The following is a 20,033-nucleotide window of genomic DNA, read 5'->3' as shown; positions in this document are numbered from 1 at the left end:
GAAGATTAAACAACATTCATAATTGTCCTCGCAAAATCAGAATGGAAGAGAAATGACAATCAACCTCTGCAATAATTGGTGAAGTTATAAAATCAAGATTTTTCAATGTCAAAACAATGTACACGCCAGTCGACATCATAGCTGATATTCAAAACACATATGGAGTGGTTTTGTCTTACAATAAGTCATGGAGATCAAGAGGGAAGGCACTTAATTCCGCCCATGGTATACCGTGGGAATCGTATTCTGTTTTGCCTAGTTTCTTGCATATGATAAGGCAAACGAACCTCGGCTCAGTCGTTGATTTAATTACATCTGAAGAAAACAAATTTAAATATGTTTTCATGGCTATGGATGCATCTAGAAAGGGTTGTGCCTATTATAGACAGGTTATTGTAGTGGACGGGACTTTTCGAAAATCGAACTACGGCGCAACACTACTTACTGCATCGACACAAGATGGAATGGTAAAAGATTTCCACTAGCATTTTGTGTTGTTGATTCCGAAAATGATGCATCTTGGAAATATATTTTTGTAAAACTGAAAGAAACTTTTGAGGAGAAGGACATCCTTTACATCGTTTCCGATAGGCATGATAGCATTTCTAATGCTGCACAATCTGTTTTTCTAGAAGCTAGTCATGTAATTTACATGTTTCATCTCATGAGTAACATAAAAAGCCAATTTAGAGTAGATGCGAAAAGGTTGAGGGACTGTTTTTTTGGGGCTGTGAAAGCATACATAGTAACTTGTTTTAACTACTTCATGGAAGAGCTCGATAGCATAAACACATGAATACGACCGTACCTTGATGATATTTGATTGGATAAATGGGCAAGAGCACATGTAAAGGCCAATATATACTGTACAATGACATCGAACATTGCCAAGTCGATTAATGCATCGCTAAAGGCAGCCAAGGAATTGCTGATTGCAACACTTTTAGAGTATGTGAGGCGTTTAGTGCAAGAGTGGACTTATAAGAATAGGATTCTTGCACTATCAACGGGAATAAAATTGACAACTAGAGCAGAAAATGACCTGAGGGAAAATTATGCAACATCTATGACAATGAAGGTAACAATCTGAAATAATTTATTTTTGGTTTTAATATAAAATTGTTACATTTAAAATAATGGCTCATCTCATAAAATATCATTTTGAAATCATCGCTTGTAACACCAAGCCAAACATTATATTTTTAAATACAAGAATTTCTTTTTACTGGTAACTCAACCAAAAATCAAACTTTTTAAGAATTTGAAACCAAACTTCTCTTATGATTCTGTGTCGAAACACAAATCAGAATAAACAAATACTCTCAATGAAATTTAAAACAACATGTGGTCAAACAATGTATGACCACCAAAACACGTTTTAAAATTTAACCCAAAATTTAGCTTAACGTCTAAATGTATCCTCATAGGTACTAACGTATATAGCACCCAACAATTACGGCCAAATCCAAATTGTACTACCATATAATTCATCGTTATTTAAAACCATTAATGGCATAAAGCCAAAGTTTTTCAAACAACATTATACCCAAGTATGAATTTAGAACACATCATCAACAATAGATTTCCCGAGAAATCAGAAGCAACTGAAATCACCCAAGTGAAATAACCTCAACATGATAAAACACATCAAGTAACATCCAAGTGAAATAAATTGTCAATCATAACATCAACACCAAATAAAGACTGACAGACATCACCTATAGGATGTAGGCTGAAAATTTGAAAATAAAAGATGACGTTTTAAAAGACAAGACGTGAATCCTAATTCCGCAGTAGTTCCTAAGACACGACATCACTTATCATGCCAAAAAAAACACATAACATATAACATGCATAAGGCCTTGGTTTGAAACCAAAGCTCTGATACCAAGTTTGTCACGATCCATTTTCATGAATCGCGACCGGCGCTAGGGTATGGGTATGGTTGTACCAAAACCCGTAGCTAGCCTTGCGGATAACCAACAAATACATGAACCTGCAAGAAAACCAATGCTCGGGGGCAACCGAGACTTCAGCCTAGTTCTAGCAGTTCATAATACACAACATCTATTAATAAGTGCTCAGCCAACTCTGAGTCTTAAACATGGCAAAAGTACATATTAACCCAAGTCAATTAAAGAATGCCAATACAGCAATAATCCATTGCATAAGTTTATAACAAGTATTAGACATATAAGACTTCTAATCACTACTGCGGTTTAAGAATAAAATCAGTTTTAATAACTTTATTAAATAAAGTAAAACCTCCGAGGAAATAAAGAATCGGAGAGCAGCTGACTCGCTCATATCATAACCCTGGAAAAATTGGGAAAACAACGGGGTCAGATATACTGAGATGAGTTCATACCACTATTTACATTTATCAAGTGGAAAACCTTTAAAACCGTTTAAAACATTTAATATACAACATTACGTATAATAGTTGGAACCCTAATCCAAAATACTAAATATAACAATAATCCAATAGGCCTGGTCCCGAGAGCTGAGCTACACCGAGTTACCACCGACCATTCTCTATCCATAACCAGAGTCCCGAGAGCTGAGCTAAACCGAGTTACTCTACTGGTCCCGAGAGCTATGCTCACACCGAGTTACCACCACATATCACATACCTTATCTAGATCAATACTGGTGCGCACGCAGTCCTAATGATGCCTATTAGGTAGCATGTTCCAACTAAGAGCCATAATGGAAAAACAGTTCGAAATATCGTATACAGTATATATAGATATTAAAATAACAATTTACTTAATAAAGCGGTAAATAGTAAGTACAAACTCACTACTTGCTAATCCACGTGAAAACTCCTGGCAAGCAACCTAGACTCGGTTCACCTCAAAAGCACGAACAGTCGACGAGTCTAAATACAAATAAATAATTATTAAAACGAACCCTAACTCTAGAGAGTACTAGACACCACATAGGACTAGTACAAACAACAAGTCAAGGTAAAACCAACCAGAGTAAACACAATACTCAATTAATTAATAAACCACACAAGTCAAGTCTATTGAGTTCCCGCTTTAAAATCCATTTCACAAAATACTTTTTAAAAAATTGTTAAATAATAAACCAAGTAATCTCCAAATAGTGGGTTAGCCGAGTTACTGATAACTACCAAGCTAACCTCACATGTCAGGTGACCCAAGTCTAACCCGACCCAATCATTTTATCAAAATATAAACCATAGTTTATAATCCCGAGAATAATGATTTGATAAAATAATAAATTATAATTGAAAGAGGAACTCAATATCTTTAAACAAAAGTAACCATTAGTTACTAACAAAAACATAACCACAATAAAGTTTAAGAAAACGTTTTATGTCAAAACGTAACTTTATCCAAAATGGCACATCAAGCCAATATTTTCAAAACCCATAATTACCCAAGTAATTATGTGATTAAAGATTATAAAATAAAAATCGTATTCAGATTGAAATTATAAAAACCAATCCGATTAACATCAAAAAGAATATTATTTCCAAATTTAAACGATGCTAACACTTAGCAAAAATTTGGCTAAACAAGCCAACAACATTACAAGCATGCTATAACACTTAAATGGATCCAATAAGGATTGCATAACACATTTAAATCATTTACTCAGAATGAACCAACAATCAAACCATATATCAATCGAATAACTATGGCATACATAACATAACTCGTGTACAAACAATCAAGAATCGATGGGCAACAATCTTGAACCATATCATCATGCCAAAGACATTACAAACAGCCCTAACATGTATTTCCAGCCACTATCAACATATTCAAACAGTAGGTAAGCAATGAAATAATCATACCAAGCAGGCTAGCACTTAACCTAGCAATTCAATGAAATAATCATACCAAGCAGGCTACCAATCGTTTCAAATATATGTGCATATACACACATACTCACCCACATATACACATATATGTGTGTACCAGCTGGATTTTCTTTAAATTCATCTTTTTATATCCGTGAATCTAACAATTCACATTTTAAAACTTTTGTACAATTGTGGCTCAGGGTGATGACATCTCTCATCCCCAAAGAGTTGCTATACAATCCACCTTCTCTTTGATATACTAATATACATGATGCATGTCTTAACAAAAATCATTTTGTATAAGTATATGGAATTCAAGTATTCCTTTTTCTATAGTGATCGTTGCAATGTGCATTCATGATGCATCTGAGCACAATAATACATTTTTAAAACAAAACTGTATACTCACTCTGTAAGCTTCTTTCAAACTACTTCTCCGTAACATTTCAAGTTTCTTAATCCTAATAATTTATCCTCACATTAAGATTATTATTTCTTTACATCATTTGGTTGATTATCAATAGTTATTGATTTCTATTTAAGGATGTACGTTTCTTAACATCCCTAACATGTTCATTTCTCATTTATCATTTAGCTTGCAATGTGTACTTGTATGTGTAATCCTTTTTGTTTAAGGATATAATTTATATCTGTAGTTTATGTTTTATAATTCTAACGCGAATATTGAAAACACATAAACATAATAATTTAAACATCAAACACATAACTAAACATTACCTGACGATGTGTTTTACGCCTCATGAATCATCGGGCCTTTACCTTGCCCTCCGCAGAATTTCAATTTTCCTTTATCTTTTCCCCCTCGCGGAACAAAATAAGGGTTGTACTGCCTCGCGGGTCCGGAGTTTCCTACCCTAGGAAATATAGCATTAAGTTCTCCAGGTTTGGTATAATAGTATGGCTGGAGGGGTATGTTGTTCCTCCTCAACTTATTCTCTATCTGTTTTGCGCGCCCAGCCAGATATGCTACAGAATCAGACTTTACCGTCGAGAGTTCCTTGAACTCAGGCCCTAAACCTTTGACGTACCTATTCGCAACTTCCTCACCATCCGAACAAGCTCAGGTACTTGTTCGCATATCCGCATAAAATCAACAGTATATGCCTCCACATTCAAATCTTCTCTAGTAGATTTATCCATATAATCCCTCAGCCTATCTAAACTTTGGTTCTCCTGCATTTTCCACTCGCTCACGTATTCCCACGACTGACTCGGCGAGTGTCTTGTTTGTTGTTTAACCCTCCTTAGTCCACATCAGCTAAGAACTCTTTTACCTTAAATCCCAGATATGCTGATGTAGTTGTTGATTCAGATACAGAGCTATAGCTATTTCCAGTACTATTTATGTCTTCATTCAAAATTCTCTCTAATTCCTCCACCCCAATAGCATCCTCCCATATGTCCATGTTGCATGCTGACGTTGAGTCAACAGCCTCTATGGGAACAGATGTATCAGGTATAATAGGCAAACCTGGTACATTTATGGGGATCAGACCCCACATGTGAATGAGCTCTATTAGGCCTAGACATACCGAAACACATGAAATTTCAGCGTAAGTACCGTATGTAATAGTTATAGAAAAATCACATTTTCATATAACAAGTAACAACTATTAACTTATATAAGAAAAACACATAACAATCATACACAATTTAGAGAAAATCTAACTATTTTCTCGAACAAAAATTCAGAGGAATTCTCCGCTTTGTCATGTGTTCAAACAGAACCATTCTCCTCGAATACTGGTCATATGTTCTGACCATTCCGCTCCATGTTTGTAACATGTTTCCAACTTAGGAACATCTCACATGTTCCATCAGTTGTAACGTGTCTCGAACACAAGAACAACTCATGTGTTCCTGATCAAAACATTAATACATTCTACACACATAGTTGCTATCTATAGCTGAATGTATTCAATAACTGACAATTGATCAAGACATGACGTGAATCCTATGTTGCTGCAATAGTTTACTAAGAATTCTTATGACTTCTAGTACCTCTACATAACATATATCAGCAACAATACTGTAATAACCCGGAAAAATTAAAGGATAAAATATTGCCACGTGTCTAATATTTTATTAGACGGGAGTAAGTAAATTAAATTTAAAGATAAATTTAATTTACGAATGTCCCTAAAAGTATATTGGGGCAATAGGATTTCAAATTTAAATGTTAGAAATATAAATTTGGTTATTTATATAGTTAACGTGAATAATATCAACTTATGAATTGGGTGCACAATAATTCATAAGTCCCGTGCGAATATTTTTGGTGCCAATATTCGCGAAATATTTTAAAATGGTTATTATGAAAATTTGATAAAATTTGGGAATAGAAATTTGTCACGACCCAAATTACTGAGCCGAGACCGCCGCTAGGGAATGGGAGTGGTAGCTCCGAAACCCGTAGCAAGCCTAAAACCACTAATAATTTTTCGCAATTAAAATTATAATACTTTATATAAAACATTTTTAGAAAACTCTTTTAGATAATACTATTATAGACATTGAAATATTATATTAGAGTTTACAATATAAAATACTGTTTGAAGTCAAAATGTTTATCTAGTACTGACACCTACTGACTACTGCAGCTTTAGGAACTCATACTTGTGCAAGTCAAATGACTTCTGGCACAATGGAGATGGCTTGTCTGATTCGACTTCCACTACCTGCAAACATCAAAGTGAGGGGTCAGTATTTGGGAAAATACTGAGTGAGTTTGCAGGTTACTAAAAGTATTATCAAATTATAGCATCACATGCTTAATACGTATGTAAGTTCCATACATAATATCAGCACACAGCAAACATTCCTAAGTAACAGGATCTATCAGAATTCTAATCCTTGATTCGCTAAACTTATATAATCGAATCAACTTGATCCAAATGGTCCAACCCGGGAGTGTTTACACTAGACCACGTCAGTCGCGACCAATCTCTTAATTCCAAAGTGTGAGTCCAACTTACTGGTGGGTCCAACCCACTAGATACGGGGCTCAGGTTACTTAACCGAGTTCACTCTCGTGGGGCTTAGGTTACTTTGTAATCGAGTTCACTCTCGTATCGCACTCTTATCGTATGCGCATTTCGTAATCTTATAGACAATCTAGACACGCTAGACTGACTTACTGTTAATCTCATAACATATTGACACTCAATAGGTATTGACTTCTATTGATCTCATACTAGCTATTCATATTCAAAAAATGAATACAAGAACATGCATATAATCAAACTCATCAAGCACAATACCTTATATGAACAAATCATATAGATACGATGTATATAATAGTAATATTCATAAGAAAAGGACTTTTATAATAATACGCGAAAGTAAATTGCCACTCACAGTGACCGCTATCCAAAACTGCACTATTATAATCCCGCAAGCGTAAGCTCCACGCGTTGTCCAATCATGTAACCACTCCAGCCAACTGGCTTGGTAGCTTGTCGGTACGTCAGTTACTTAATCGAGTTACCTATACGTTTAATCCATAAACGTAAGCTTAGTATTCAACTCCTAAGTTATAAACTTAGGTTAACACAATCGTATCTCTAATATGATTCTTAACTTTAATAATCTCTTAATCACACTTCTCCTTTAAACGTCCTAGTTTACGTTTTGATATTCAATCGAATCACGATTGATTACACGACTTGAAATTGTCTGAAATCGAGTTTCTGCGTCGCGTCAGGGCTCTGGAAGACAAAATCGTCGATTCCCGCTAACGAGGGACTGCAAGTTCGTGCAGCAGTGTACTGCACGTTCGTGCAGATGCAGTACGCTGCACGATCGTGCAGTTGCTGTGCTGCACGATCGTGCAGCACTTGCTGCACGTTTGTGCAGCCACGGGGTTCTTTCCCCGGGCCATTTCCGACGTGCCTAACGTCCTAACTCGATCCCGCAACGTTTAATAACATCAAAACTCAAGATTTAAGCTTAAAACGTCGAATTCAAACTCAAAATCATTAAAACGGTAAAACCGCTCAAAACCCTAAATCAAAACGTCAAGCTTACCTCGATTTGAAGCTTAAAGATGATAGATAATTGAATTCTTAATCCATCGGCGCGAGAATCACTCGATTTGGACGAGAAATGGCGAAACCGCGACGGATCGAAGTGATCGCCGTTTTCTTTCTTCGTCTGCTCCTGATCATTCTTTCTTTCCTTCTTCTTAAGAAACATATATATATCTTGGCTAATTAGCCACTTTCGTCCTTCATTTCTTTAACTTAAACCAATTCTCTTTTAAACTTTCTAATTTAACCAAACGGTTAAATTATTCTTTTAACTCGATTACTTACGTATTATTTATATTTGTATAAATAATACTAATTCAATATTATTATTTTCCGTCAAAATCCTTTGATTACTAATCTCGAAGCTTAATTGACTAATTTACACTTTAGCCCTTAAACTTCTCAAAAGTTGCAATTAGCCCAAAACGCATCCGCGTCCAAATTTTAAAAGGTCTCCGATTGACCTGAAACTTTTACCACATATACTATACAACATTTCGCGGATCTAGGCAAAATAATTTCCCTTCGGAATTTATATGCTAAATTACCACTTTAGTCCCTATACTTTATTTTGCAACTTTCTTAACATTCTTCCTTTTCTAATTCCAATTCCAACTTTAGAATTGGAATATAACGTTAAATTCTTTGCTATAATCTCTTTCAAACCGATCTATTAAAACTTATTTATCTTACTTTTATCGGAAGACTTTCCGATATTGCCACTCTGGCGACTCAAAACTGGACACGTGACCCAATTAGATAATTAAATATTTTGGGGTATTACAAAATTTTATTAAACGCGGTATATAGGCCTAATAAATCGAAAATAATTTATTAAGAATAAAATATAAATCGGATGGGAATAAAAATTATATTTTTACTCTTTTCATATTTTATTAGATTTTTTGGTAAATTTTCACGAAATTGGGAAGCCGTTTTCGTTTGAGCTACGGACGACTAATTTAGAAGTTGGTTTAAAGTGCATGATTGAGCTAGTACTAAACCGCACTTTAACCATTATTATATATATAACATTTGAAATGAGAATTAGGTTACAGAAACCCATTTCTCATTCAAAAAAAAGAAATGGAGGCGCTGTGCTCTCTGGAGAAATGCGAAACTTAGGTTTCGATTCCGTTTCGTTCGTTTCTCAATTCTAACTCTGTTTCTTCGATGATTACTCAAGTAATCGAGGTAATAAACCCGTATTAAACGTTTATTTTAATATATTTTGATATATTGAATATATATTCGTTTATAAACGTATACCATATCGAACGATCGATTTATACGTTCGAATTATGTTTGGATTATGTGTACGTGTAGTAGGAAGTTAAAATAGGGTGTTTTGACATTTTTGGAAAAAGGAGCACGTCGGAACAGCCCGGGAATCAAAATTCCCGGGGCTGACTTGCTGTGCGCTCGCACAGCAAGCTGTGCGAACGCACATCAGTTGTTGTGCGCTCGCACAGCAAGCTGTGCGAACGCACATCAGTTGTTGTGCGATGGCTCAGCACGAACTGCACGAACGCCCAGCACGAGCTGCGCGAACTTACAGCTAGTCAGCTGTGCGAACGCACAGCCAGCCACGTGCAGACGCACAGTGGCTTGCCAACTGGAATTTTTTGAGAACTTTTCCGGACCTATTCGTCGGACTTTCGAGGGGCGATTCCGAGATATTTTTGCCTCGTAACTCGACGTGTTGTCTGACCGAACCTAAAATAATTTAAATAAATATTTTTAAACCTAAGCCAAAAACTTTTAAAATGAGATTTTAAAAGTAAATTTAAACGTTTAAAAAGGACTTTAAAAGCGTTAAAGTCGACGTTTAACCGGTTTAAAAGATTTAGCAAATGATGTTGCTAAATAATTAGTATACGACTATGAATTGCTTTGGCAATCAAGTCTATTCTATTAAATGATTTTAATTAGGTATTGCTATACCTAAAAGGACTTCTATTATATGTTTTCTCGAGATGAAAACGATGCAAATGGGTTTTAATAAGAAAAAGACCATACGTGTTATGTGTTACATGTTAGACTAAACCTAGGTTTTGGGACCTAGATGTTTATATCAGAAATAGGTATTGATGTGTTTCCTTGTGTGCTTTGTAAGTTTGATCCGACTAGCTGTTCAGCAGTCAGACAATGACTCCAGGGAGTCTGCCACACATACGGCGGTGCTAAGTGATAACTTAGCAGTACTGTGAGTTTACGTGTTTACTTTTGAATATCATTATTTAATTGTTTTAAATCCATAAATCGCAGTAGTATAACTTAGCCAAGAGAGATCTATTGGAAGGAGCTACCTATTGGCCGACAATAGGGTTGCGTGATTACCGACACCGATTCTAGATGTACTTCTGTCGAGGTATAGAGGTATGTCTGTCGTGTTAAGTTATTGGGAAAGTGAATGCCCTAACTTAACGGGTAAACCCTGAGTTGGCAGTAATACAGATACGGTCGCAGGTAAAACCGCGATGGAAGTTTCTGATTACGGTCCAGGTACCAGAGATACAGAATTGGATGGCAGTGATTCAGTTCACGGTCTTTATTATGTTGTCTATAAGCTCGTGAGATGAGTGTGTCTGTTATGACAATTGTGGATTAGGGTTTCATATGGATCGACGCATTGGTAATATTTTATATATATAATTGTTTTATATATATTATGCGATTTTAGTATTTATCTGTAAACTGTCTACTCACTCAAAAATATTTGTATTTCTGACCCCGTTGTTGTTTCCCCATTTTCAGGAAATAAGCTTTGAGGTTAGTCGAGCTTCCATATCCCTTCTTCAGGAAAGCTCTTCTTTGGTAATGTACATAGGATTTTATACTCTTAGTATGCTGCAATAGTATAAGTGTAATGTGCCAGCAGTCGTGCCACTAGTCCTTTATTTAGATACTATGATATGATCTAGTGCATGTGTATACATTATGGGTGGCCGCTTAGTGGCATATTATATCTAGTTACCTAGTCGGCCTCGGGTGTTCTTGTGAGGGTCAAAAACAGTATGTTTTATATATGCTAGCTAAGTGTCACCGGTCCGCTGTGTATTTTAATATGCTTAATACCACTGTTGCGAGACGCTGAGGTGTCCGCATTATTTTATTAAACATATTAACGGTGGCATGTGGTCTGGAATAGGGGCTGCCTATGTGTTAAGGCAAGCGAGACTTAAATCCTTGGTTTCCATTGCTACCATGCCAGGTTTTCAGAAGGAAGCGAGGGTTGAGATAACGAGTTATCCAAATAGTACTTCTGAAAACCAGATTTTGCATATATGTATAATTTCAGAAATGTGTTTGCGTTAAATGGGAAAAGTTTTAACAGTATTTTCTGAAAACGGATCGTACTCGAGGTGCGATCTTTTAATAATATTTGCAAAAAGTTTCTAGAGGTTCTAGGCTTGCTACGGGTTTCGGAACAACCATTCCCATTCCCTAGCGCCGGTCGTGACTTGGATTATGGTGGAATTTGGGTCGTGATAAACTTGGTATCAGAGCAACGTTTTAAGTACTCGGCCATCCGAAGTACTGTTCCTGATACTGTTAAGTAAGTGTTGTTAGGATTTGTAAGGATTTCTAGTAGACTATTGCAGCAACATAGGATTTGAGTCATGTCTTGATCAGTTTTCAGTTGTTGAAATTATTCAGCCATAAGTAGCAATCCGTATACTTGTATAAGGTATATGTGATGTTTGATCTAGAACATATGAAATGTTCTTGTGTTTGAAACACATCGCTAATAAGGGAACATGTGAGATGTTCCTATGTTCGAGACGTGCTATTAGAGTAGTACATAATTGTAATAACCCGGAAATTTAAGGAATAAAATATAGCCACGTGTCTAATATTTTATTAGACGGGAGTAGGTCAATTAAATTTAAAAATAAATTTAATTTACAAGTGTCCCTAAATTTTTAATATGGCTATAGGATTACAAATTTAAATTTTTAGAAATTAAATTTGATTAACAATATAGTTAACGGAGAGAATATGAATTTATGAATTGGGTGCTGAATAATTTATAAGTCCCTAGCAAATATTTTTGGTGCTAATATTCGCGAAATAATTTAAAAAGGTTATCGTGAAAATTTGATAAAATTTGGAAGCCGAAATATTATCAAGCGCAGTCAATGCGAACTTAATAAATAAAAAATGATTTACTAAGGGTAAAATATAAGTCGGATGGGAATAAAAATTATATTTTTATTCTTGTTATATTTTATTAGATTTTTGGTAAAATTTTCACGAAATTTGGAAATCGTTTCCGTTTAGGCTACGGACGACTAGTTGAGAAGTTGGTTTAAAGTGCATGATTGAGCTAGTACTAATACATACTTTAGACAATCCTATATATATCCATCCATTTGATTTTAAGAGGCACAAACCTCATTTTTTCTTTTAAAAAGAAGATAAGCAGCTGCTTAGGCTTCTCAGAGCACGCGAGATTACGGTTTCGTGCCGTTCGATCAGTTTCTCGATTCTAACTCCATTTCTTCAACGATTACTCAAGTAATCAAGATATTAAACCGGCATTAAACGTTTATTTTGATATATTTCGATATATTTCGAATATATATTAGTTTTATAAACGGTTACCGTATCGAGTAAACGTATTATTTTTACGTTTCGAACGTGAATATGGATAGATTGGATTATGTATACGTGTTAGGGGTGGAAAAACGGAGTTAAAGCACGTCGAAAAGCCCGGGAAATTGACTTTCCCGGGGCTGTGCACTCGGGTGCATGAACGTGCACCATGAGAGGGTGCACGAACGTGCACCATCTGGGGTGCACGAACGTGCACCAACTGTGCACGATCGTGCACTACCCTGAGGTGCACGATCATGCACCATGCCGAGACCTTGACGAAACGGAGACTTTTCGGGGCTTTTTGCCCTAAAAACTTGACGTAGTTTCGTTGATCCAAAAACGTTATAAAACGATAACTTCTTTTGGAAGAAAGTGAAAGAGTTTTATAACATAAACCTAAAAACCTTTAAAAGGAGATTTTAAAAGTAAAGTAAAACGTTAATAATGGACTTTAAAAGAGTTAAAGTCAACGTTTTAACGGTTTTAAAGATTTAGCAATCGGTTTTGCTAAATACTTAGTATATGACCGAGAATTGTTTTGACAATTAGGTCTATACTATAAATGGTTTTCTTTAGGTATTGCGATACCTAAAATAACTTATAGAGAGAAGTTAGAACGTTCTCTCAAAACGAGAATTTATAATATGGTTTTAAAAAGAAAAGAGACCATAAGTTCTATATGTTTAAATAATTTAATGTTTGACCTAAATCTGGGTTTAAGGACCTAGAAATTTTATAGGAAACATATGTTGATGTATTTTATCCTGTTTGCTTTGTGTGTTTAGTCGGACCAGCTAGCCAGCAGTCTGACCACAACCACATGATTAAGTTCCAGACCTAGCGGTGTTTGTGTGTTCATTTGTTTACTTTTGAGTATTAGTATTCAATTGTTTTAAAATCCATAAATCGCACTAAGTATGAAACTTAGCCAAGGAAGATCCACTTAAACGAGCTATCTATTGGGCAACAATAAGATTGTGTGATCACCGGTGTTAATGAACTAGATGAGAGGTAAATATTATAAGCATACATATTGAGATTAGGTTTTAAGACAGATGCTTGCTAAGCGGCTTAAACCTAATGGGTAGTCCTGAGGTGGCAGTGATTTAAGTTCCGGCCCAGCAACCCTATACAGAGTCAAGATGGCTGTGATACATATGTATACAGCTCATCCTGTATTAAACAAGAGTTGTGCATATGCATTATATATGATAGCATTATAACGTAACAGGACTAGGGTTTCATTTGGATCGAGGACTGATAATATTTTTTTATATATACCGATATTTTGTCTATTCGCGATTTTGGTATTTAACTGTAAACTTATCTACTCACTCAGAAATATTTATATTTCTGACCCCGTCGTTGTTTATAATTTTTCAGGTACCTAGCTACCGGGTCTGGTCGAGCTTCCAGCCTTTTTCATCAAGGAAGCTTATCTTGTTGTTATGTAAATAACACTTTAAACTCTTAGATGCTGCAATAGTGTATATAGGTTTGATATGCCTGTGGCCACGTCATGGTTCTTCTGTCTATATACTCTGATAGGAACCTGACTTTGTCTAACTTTAATAAGTGTCTACTTAATAGGCATATGGTGTTTTATGGTGTCCCTTACGAGTGGGCCAAGCTTCGTGTCTTTGGTCTGCAAAGACACTATGTGTAGTTTAGCTGGCCTTACATTTGTATGCCGGTTGTGCATGTTTTTAATATGTTTGATATAACGCTTTGAAAAGGAAAGTGTTTGATATATTTTATTAAAAATATTGTTTGGATGCGTGGTTTGAAACAGGGCTGCCTGCGAAGCAAGGCATGTGAGCTAAGTGCCTATACCACCGCACCGGTTTTCAGAAATGTGCGTGGGTCAAAATAACTAGGGTTATTCAACCAGCATTTCTGAAAACGCGATTTCGCTTATATGAATATTTTTCAGACTGTATTTTCAACCATTAAACGGAAAAACAATTATTTTAACGGTGTTTTCTGAAAACGGGTCGTACGCGAGGTACGATCTAGATTTTATATTTGCGAAAATTTATAGAGGTTTTAGGCTTGGTACGGGTTTCGGAACAACCATTCTCATTCCCTAGCGCCGGTCTCAGCTCGAGTTTCGAGGGGGAAATCGGGTCGTGACAATAATGGTCAGATCAATTGACCATTATTCAAAGAAGTTGATTCTGTTCGAATGCAGAACGAGGCGAAGATTCTAGAAGAAGCGTTTGTTCGAGAAAATAGTTAGATTTTCTCTGAACTATATTTGTAATTGTTATGCGCTTTGGTTTTATGTGTTTATAAGCTGTTGTGTGTTATATGAAAAATGTGTTTTTCTATAACTGTTATATCAGCTAGACGCGTTATGGCTACATGTGTTTCAGCATGTCTGGGCCTAGTAGAGCTCAGCTACATGTTATGCCTGATACACATTGTTTGCCGATCAGCCATTTATGCCTGATAATCCACTAGTAGCTGGAGATTATGTATCAGTTTATGAGATGGATACGGATGATGATGTTATCAAATTAAAGAATCTGGAGAGATCAATGGGAGACATAGATGTTATTGACGACAGTTATGACTCAGTGTATGAATCTATTGTTATTCAGCCTACATAGGGTTTAGGCTGGAGAAGAACGTAGCAGAGGTGAGCCACCTAAGGAGGTAAAGGTAAAGGAAACCTTGTATGTTGACGCGGACGAGGAAAAGGTCCGATGATTCGAGAGGCATTACCGCCTCGACAATCATCCTTAGGAAACATTTAGATATGTGTCTTACGTATAAGTTAAGTACGTTTATGTGTTATGAAGTACTAAAACTAGAAAACATAATGTACAGATATAAAGAATATCCTTAAACAGAACACACACTAATGAATAATAGTTGTTAATAAACAGCTTGACGATGAATAATAACATAAAAGATAAATGTTAAATAAAGAACTATAAAGCCTAATGTGAGGATTAGGAAACCTTGAAATGGTACAGAGAAGTAGTTTGAAAGAAACTTATTAAAGTTTTATTTTACAGTTTGAACGTATAATTGTGCTCAGATGCATTAAAGATGCATGTTGCGAAAATCACTATAGAAGAAGCATACCTGAATTTTATATATATGATATATATAACATAAAATTATTTTGATTAGGGTATGCATCATATATCTTGATATATCAGTATATCAAAGTAAAGTGAATTGAGATAGCAACTCTTTGGGGATGGGAGATGTCATCACCCTGAAGCACAATTGTATGAAAAATGTTTTGAACCGTGAATTTGTGTAATATCCCGTAAAAATTCTTAAAATTTCCGATGAGTTTCCGATTGCATTTTAGGATTTTTTTTAAGTTTCGTGGTTCGATTCGTGACTAATTTGGGTTGAATATACTTCGGGTCGATTTGTGGTTCAACCAAAAAGGTTGAACCATATCCTTCGAATCAAGTCTCAAAAGAGACCTGATTCAAAAGATGAGTCTCGTACGAGACTACAAGGTCTCGTACGAGACCCATGAATTTTTAAACATGGTCTCGTACGAGACCAGGATTCCCGAACGGGACTCAGCCTTCAATGGCTGAGTCTCGTTCGAAATTATTCATCTCTTAATGTGCTTGGCAGCCGGCCCTCTTTTCACTCGTTTTTAACCTAATTCCCTTCGGTATTTATAAACGCTTTCGTAACAAAAAATCTACACCACACTTCACTTAAATCCTAGCCGTCATCCTCTTGCTCGTTCTCTGATAAACAAAGCTGATATCGTCATCCAAACTCTGTTGTTCCGGTAAGTTTCATGACTCCTTTGATTTCAGTTTTAGCTTTGAATGGCATTCCGTATTTTTGATCGTTCTCTCTCGTTTCCAGATCGAAACTGATTCCGTTTGATCTCGGAGATTCTAGACTCGCGTATATACGTTTCCCTATCTCGTTTTCGTTGAACGGTATGCTGTCAATCTCGTTTTTGTCACCGTACGGTTTCCGTTTCAAGTTGTGAAATCTGTTCTTGTTTTTGAAATAGCTACTGCAGACCCCTTACCTTTTTCCTTAGCTATGTTGCTACTTCATTCATGTTGATAAAGCTTTGTATGATTAGTTGTTATGTATTGGACTCAGTTTAATGGTTGTCTCTTTGGTCCGGACGTTTGTTCGTCGTTCTTATATTCTCAGAGATGAACCTTTTAATTACGTATATGTAATATTTTGTTGATGATTGATAGTAGGTTGTGATTGTTTGTTGTTGTTGAGATGAATTAGGGAGCCTTGATTTCATGAATGATTCATTTGTTGAGTTTCTGCAATTTAGGTAAATAGTATGGCGGGTTTGGTTGGTTTTGAATAAGGAAGATGGTGAAGTTGCAATGTTAATCACCAAAATATTTTGCTCAAATCAAATAAATTCTTAGAGTTAAACTTTACTTAAATGCTTGGATTTTATTTTGATTTACAAATTTAAATATTTTAAACGTTAGGAATTTGGAAATTTGTTAATATAATTACTCGGGTAATTATATTTAATTTTTAATATCAATTTGGCATTAAATTGGCTAAATTACAATTTAGCCCCTGAACGTTTTTATAACGTATTTAAGTTCTTGGTTGATAACATTATATGTTGTTTTAATTATAAACAAAACAAATTAAATTGATTTTAAAAATCAAATTGGCTAAAGTATAGTTTAGTCCCTAATTGGCTAAAGTTCAATTTAGTCCCTAATTGGCTATACAATTTAGTCCCTAAACTTTTATAAGACTTATTTAAACAAGTTTTTGATTTGTAACTTGGATTACTTAAATTCAAAGTTATTGAGTTCTGTTTTAATGGTTTATTATTTTACCAATTATTTTTATAAATATAAACTCGGGTTTATATTTGATAAACGTTTCGGGTCGGGTTAGACTTGGGTCACCCGACAAGTGAGGTTAGCTTGGTAGTTATTGGTAACTCGGCTAACCCACTATTTGAAAATTATTTATTATTTAAAGTTTATTAAATAATGTTTATTAGTTGGATTTAAAATAAGAACTCAATAGACTTGTTTTAATTGGGCTTTATTACCTATTAAGTATTTTTGGTGTTGTTTTGGATTGTTTAATTCAGACGTGCTATTTGTGCTAGTCCTATGTGGTGTCTAGTACTTTCTAGAGTTAGGGTCAGTTTTAATAATTATTTTATTTGTCTAGACCCGTCTACTGTTCGTGCTTCAGAGGCGAACCAGGATTAGTTGCTTGCCGGTTATCACGTGGATTAGGAAGCAGTGAGTTTGTACTTACTATTTACCGCTTTATTAAGTAAACTGTTATTTTAATATATAAATATATATTGTACGTATATTTCGAACTGTTTTATTATTATGACTTCTAGTTGGAACATGCTACCTAATGGGCGTCATTAGGACTGCGTGCGCACCGGTAATGATCTAGGTAAGATATTTATGGAAAGGTGGTAACTCGGTGTGAGCATAGCTCTCGGGACCAAATAGAGTAACTCGGTGTAGCACAACTCTCGTGACTCTGGATATGGTAAAGTGTGGTCAGTGGTAACTCGGTGTAGCTCAGCTCTCGGGACCAGACCTATTGGATTATGTTATTTATTTAGAATTGTGGATTAGGGTTCCAACTATTATTCGTAATATTGTTATTAAATATTTTAAACGGTTTTAAAGGTTTTCCACTTAATAAATGTAGATAGTGGTATAAACTCATCTCAGTATATCTGAACCCGTTGTTTTCCCAATTTTTCCCAGGGTTATGATCTGAGAGAGTCTGATGATCTCCGCATTTACTTTTACTCGGAGGTTCCATTTATTTTAGTAGAACTATCAGACTATTTTATTCTTAGACCGCAGTAGTTGACTAGACGTCTTTATTATTATTACAGTTGTTTGTCAGATTGGTCCGACTAGTTATATTGCTCTGGAATGTTACATTATTTACACTGGTTTATGTTATGCCTATTTTTAGACTCAGAATTTGATAAGCATGTGGTATTAATTGTTGAATATTATAACTGCTAGAATTAGGTTGAAGTCTCGGTTACCCCCCGAGCATTGGTTTTCTGCAGGTTTATGTGTTTATATGTTAAATGAAAGGCTAGCTACGGGTTTTGGTACTACATTACCCATACCCTAGCGCCGGTCGCGATTCATGAAAATGGGTCGTGACAATTTGAGAATTCAGAGTTGGTTTGAAATGTGAGATTTAAAAAGGCCTGCCGGCAGGGGCAAATCATAATTGTCTTAGAAGGGACAACTTGATTTGTCTAACAAATTAATTTGAAATTGTTGAGCATCAGTGTACGCGAGACAAAACTATATTTGTTCAAACGAAAACTATGTGATAGTGACAAGGTAGATGGGAATAAGGGATAAAGAATAGCGGTTTTTAGTATAAGAATAAATAATAAAGACCTAAATTCTAATGTTCCGTACCGAGACATTAGAGAATAAAGAAAGTACGAGAAGAGTAGAAAGAGTGAGAATATATATTCTTACTCAAGAATAGACAGATGTAAGTCTTGTGGTGGACTTCTATGATGAATAAAAGTTCGAAAGTACACGATAGAAAATTGTCACGATTAGGATAAGAGAGTAGGATCTAATTAAACATGACTCGGTTTGTTTGACTTCAAGTAACTATATGTGAAGAAAGTCATACGTACGTGTTTAATTAAACGGATTGGAGATCAACCTTACAGACAGAGCAGATGTCAGTAATGGACATATCTCTTGAATCCATACAAGTGGTTAGATAAACCATAATTAATAAGTCTGAGAGGAGTAAACCTCCGCGCTTAACTGATAACAAGAATGAAACATCTAAAAGAAAGATGGTAAAAGAAAGTATGAGTATTCTCAGAACTGAGTAGGTACACTACTAGTTCTGAAATGAATAAAGACGATCAATGAATATGTTAACGACTAACGGAGTTGTTAAGTCGTGTTAACAGATATTCATTAATGAAAATGATTATTAAATCATAAAACGAATAAATAATATACTTGAACAATATATCAAACCTTGGACCAACATTAGATAAAGATGTTATCAAGGTGTGATGGAGATGAAGATAATGAATTGGACAAGTGAGTTTCAGATGTTGTCTGTAAAACTAACAGGGTAAAGTAAAACCCTTATAACTTGCGATTGAACCGTTAGATGGGTTTGATGTTGGGATATGATGGTCCCAGGACGGTTATCTAAGTTTTAACCGTTGCGATCGTCGAACGGAGAATCAAACGATGCTCGATGATGGAGGCATTACTGTGGAACTTGCGTGAATTTTTATGAGTAAGCCAAAAGTGCAAGTGACAACGATAAGAAGTATAAACTTTAATTAACTTGGAATTATCAACAAAAGCTCCATATATGTATATAAATGAATTTGAAAACTGTGATGAGATAGTAATTTCAAAAGATGAAAGTTCCGAGAACCGACCCTTTTGACTGTGAGGTCTAGGCTGGCTGGTGACAGAATATACATGTGATGTGCATGTATTTTCAATGTCGGGTCAGAAATACGTTAAGTATGGCCGAATAAAAGTGGAAAATGTTTAATG

Source organism: Mercurialis annua, linkage group LG7, assembly GCF_937616625.2.
Source record: "Mercurialis annua linkage group LG7, ddMerAnnu1.2, whole genome shotgun sequence".
In the NCBI taxonomy this organism is placed as follows: Eukaryota; Viridiplantae; Streptophyta; class Magnoliopsida; order Malpighiales; family Euphorbiaceae; genus Mercurialis; species Mercurialis annua.
Note: the sequence above shows the minus strand (reverse complement) of the source record.